The sequence below is a fragment of the Theobroma cacao genome, chromosome 10, assembly GCF_000208745.1.
Source record: "Theobroma cacao cultivar B97-61/B2 chromosome 10, Criollo_cocoa_genome_V2, whole genome shotgun sequence".
Lineage (NCBI taxonomy): Eukaryota > Viridiplantae > Streptophyta > Magnoliopsida > Malvales > Malvaceae > Theobroma > Theobroma cacao.
This window is the reverse complement of record NC_030859.1, coordinates 19,596,655-19,601,239: the sequence shown is the minus strand read 5'-3', so window position 1 is coordinate 19,601,239 and position 4,585 is coordinate 19,596,655. Positions and strand designations below refer to the sequence as shown.

At 34.1% G+C, this 4,585-nt stretch overlaps 1 long non-coding RNA gene across 2 annotated transcripts; it reads right to left on the bottom strand.

Moving 5' to 3' along the window:
* LOC108663752 lies at positions 1,910–3,628 on the bottom strand. Of its 2 annotated transcripts, none has more exons than XR_001929763.1 (3): positions 3,588–3,628; positions 2,852–2,935; positions 1,910–2,010 (listed from the first exon to the last, which is right to left on the bottom strand). It is a non-coding gene; the product is annotated as an uncharacterized LOC108663752 (long non-coding RNA). The 2 variants fall into 2 exon arrangements; XR_001929764.1 differs by lacking the exon at positions 1,910–2,010 and adding an exon at positions 2,502–2,545.

Here is a 4,585-nt window from a genome sequence, read left to right as displayed (position 1 = left end):
GTTTAAATGGTAAATTGCTATGTTTTAAGAGAAATTGTGATTTTATAAATTTTTTGAAAAATCGAATACTGGTTTTGAAAATAGAGTAATTGGAGACTGCCTGCTTGTGTTGTAAATTTATGGTTTTAAATTAAATGGCTTATGACAATAAATGAGCATGAATGGCTAAACTAATTTTGGTGTTAGAATTATTTGTACTGTGTATTTAGCCTTGAGAGGCTAGATTGCGATAAATTGTCACGTCATGCAGAAAAAGATTTTATAAATCAGGTGGTAGATAAAAGATTAGCGACTGCAGTGGTGGGGGGTTCCGTGGGCTAGCCTATTAGAGGGGCACGGTAAACTCCTTTATATTCTCACCTCAGTCGTAGAGGCGCGTAGGGTATCTCCTGAGGTGGGCTTTTTGAGTGCACTTCACGTGGACCACCGCGTGAGAGTGAGACTCAGTCAACGCCAAGGAACGGCTATGTTTCAAAATAAAAATATGATTTATGCGAAATATGAATTTTTAACAGCCTTGGCAGGCTCGGTTAGATACCCCTGGTCCAGGTGTCACCGAGTACAGGATTTGGCATGAGTGAAGTTTTGAGTAATTCACGAGCCATATTGATTATTTGGTTGAAATGAATATTCGTGATGTGAAAAATTTTCTGAAGTTAATTATTTTTTAATTGTCTCCATTTACTCGCCTTTAGATAGTTTAGATGGTGTCTGTTTACTCACTGGGATTTTATAATCTCACCACCCTCAATTCCCCACATTTCAGGTTCGGGATAGCCGGTAGATAGCCGATTGCATCAAGAACTTCAGTTAGCCTTGCATTGTCAAAATTATAGGTTCACAGACTCGCATCTTATTGGTTAGTTAGGGCTCACGTGTCATTGTAAAAGTAATTTTATACTTTAGTTATCTGATTTAAAATATGTATGAACATATTAAGCTTTTACACCATGTTTTTGGTGAGTTTCAATATTATCGAAGAAAAATGATGAAAATGCCCCTATGAGCCAGAAAATAATATTTTATTGTTTTGATTTGGAAATGACTTATGATTTTTTTGAAATGCAAGATTTAATAACTGTCGTTCACCGGGGAGATGCAGAAGCTGATGCTAAGCCTTGCGGGGTTCGATCGGCATTCAGGATAGTGAGTGCCTATAGAGACATCGCGGCTGTTGTCATGGGCCCGATGGGAGTTCCGGGTCATGACAAAAAGTGAGTGTAAAAGATGAAGCTCTAAAGTGAAAACTCGAAAGGACAGTTTAGAGCGAAGATGGGAACTTATGAAGTCACTCATGATTTAACTAAGGTGATAACAAGAAGCACCAAAGAAAGAGACCATTTCAAGGCAGTTAGAATTCGTTGGACACTCTTTAAGTGTATAGATGTCACGACCTGGAAGTCCCATCGAGCCCGTGACAACCACCACGACGTCTCGATAGACATTCATTACTTGAAATGTTAATCGAAACCTTGCAAGGCTTAACATCAGTTTTTCTCGCTTCCTCCATGAGTATTAGTTGCTAAAATCATTTTTTGAGAGATTATAAACTATTTCTAATTCAAAACAGTAGAAAAAATAAAATTTTCCTCACAGGGGCATTTTGGTAATTTTTTCTTAAAAATCTCAAAATCTGCAAAAATGTAGTAAGCGAGTACAAAATACATAATTCATAATAAAAAATGAGTTTTAAAGTCTAAAATCTTCATTTAAAACGAAATTTTGATTATTTGGATATAATAAGAAAATAAAAGAAATATTAAGTAAAATATTCTATTTTCTTATAAAACAATATTTATAGAGTTATACGTAAATAATTTTTGTAACGTAAAAGCTAAATAAATTCATACATATTGTAATACAATAAGTCAAAATATTTAATTTAATTTACAATAATAAGTGGGCCCCTAAATAATCAAAAGTGAAGAGGACTGTGAACCTACAGTTTGAAGGAATGCAAATCCAAGGGTAGTCCTCGATGAACTCAGTTATCTACAGCCTAATCTGAACCTGAAATGGGTGGAAAGGAGAGTGGTGAGATTTTATAATCCTAGTGAGTAAACAAACATCATCTGAAATATCTAAAATCGAGTAAAAGGAGACAATTAAAATATTTCATCTCAATATGTATTTCATAACATAAATATTCATTTCATTTAAACATTCAACATGACTTATGAGTATCTTAAAAGCTTGGCTCCTGCCAAAATCACTCTCGGGGATACCTTGGCCGAGGCATCTAACCGAGTCCGCCAAGGCTGTTAAAAAGTTCGTATACACATAAACATATTTTTAGTTTGAAAAACACAGCCATTCCTTGGCGTTAGCGGAGTTCATTATCACGAGGTGGTTTGGCGTGACGTAAACTCTGTCCATACCTCAGAAGATACCCTACGCGCCTCTCCGACCGAGGTACATATATATATATCCGGATTCCGTGCCCCTCTAATAGGCTGGTCCACAGAATTCGCCTATTGCAGCAAGCTAAACCCACCATACAATAAAATTTTGACAGCATGACAGGGCTAATATTTTACTACCCAGCCTGCAAAGGTAAAATAAAACAATTCATATAATTCATAAAACACAGCCCAGCCAGTCATGCCAATACAATAACAATATAACATAAACCATCAATTCAAATCATAAATCTACAACATATCAGTGGTCTCCAATTACTCTATTTTCAAAATCGTTATTTCGTTTCAAGACAATTTATAAAATCTTTTCATTTAAACACATTTTCGTTTGCAAAACCTAAAATTAGCCATTTAACTCATTTTCATAAAATTTCACCAAAACTGAGTTAAAACATACTTTAGATAATTAAAATGATGATAAGGTTACTCACAATGTCTAGAATGGGGATTTTCGAAGTACTTAGATTACTGGTCCTCAGGTGCAATTCTCTTGTTTTTATCGGAGGATTCACCACCTGGACATAGTATAAAATCGAAAAACTTACTACATTGGTACTAAATCGAAATTACACTAATTTAGAGTACTAATGCATGATATAGAATGCAAAAATGTCCGAATAGCCGTTTAAATACGATATTCGACCTAATTCACACTATTCTCGGTGTAATTGGCTAAAACCTCCAATTTAACTCCAAATCGATTTCTTTCACTTTCTACACTCCAATTATACTTAAAATACCTTAATGACTGTGAATGTGATTCAATTTATCAGTCCGAACCATAAATCGCACATGCCTATACATTAGGTAAAAATTTAGATTTTCATGCCAAAATTTCCCATTAAATTTCTAGCATCACCAATCATTAAATACCACCAAAATGTCATGAAATATCATCAATTTCAGCCTCAATATCTTCCCTAGAAAATTTGGCCTCTTGTGGGTTTGTGAAGAACAAAATGATTTCTTGCTAGATTTTTATACTTTCCATTACTAAACAACCAAAAACACTTAATTAACTTGAAATCTAGCAAAATCAATGCTCAAAACCTCTCCTCTCAAATTCGGCCAGCATGGGTTCATCATGAAAGCTTGAGTTCTAAGCATGGAAAATGAAAAAGAAAGCATGGGTAGTGTAAATCACAAGATGAAATCACAAAATTTTACCTTTATTAGCTGAATTCCTTGAAATGTCTCACTTTTTCTTCAATTTTCCTACCTAGGTTTTGGTATTTCTTTGTTCTTCTTCACTTCATGCTTTGGCCGGCCATAATGAAGAAAATAAGCTGATTTTTGCTGATTTTATAGCTAAAAAAATAAATGGATATTAACTTGACACATGTCACTATCTCATTGGTCCATTTTTAATTTCTTAACTATTAAGCTTTCTCTCTCCACCACTTAAATTCCTTCAATATCCATGATCATATTGGATAAAATCCATGTGCTGGACAAGTGTCGGGTGTGTAAAATTACAATTTTACCCTTGGGATGGTAAAATTACCATTTTACCCCTATGCTCTGAAAAATACTAGGATTACAATTTTTTTTTCAGTTCTCAACCTCAAATAATACTCCAATACTCAAATCATACTCCAATAAGTCAAATGGGGCCAAAAAATGTTTTTTTAAAAATTTTTATTTTGTCCCCAAGTGGCAAATGACCATTTTACCCCTAGATAGCGAAAATTCCAGTTTGACTCCAAATTGATCCTCAAACTCCGAATTACCATTTTGAGTCATCCTTGGACTATGAAGCTCTTAATTTCACCTTAAAATTCCTATTTGATCTAGTTCGAGGCTTAAATCAACTTTGTTGTACCTCTAGGTACAATACCTACTTTTGTAAATTTTTTGAGACTCTCTTAGCATGCAAACATGCTATCCATCATATGTATGTCATGACAAGTATTTTATAAGGTCAGGCTTTACAATAAAACTCTAAAGAACCTTAAAGATTCAAGATCTATTAGAAAAATCCATATTGAATTTTGAGCCTACTTCTTTCAAAATAGCCTTCTACAATGTTAAACCTATAATAGCTGGTCTTAATATTTATAATCTTACCACACATCATGAGGCTTAGAGAATGTCAAATTTGATTGTGATTTGAAAGGAATCTTTTTGCAAAATTTGATTCTAAATCACCGTACATTTGTGAGCTT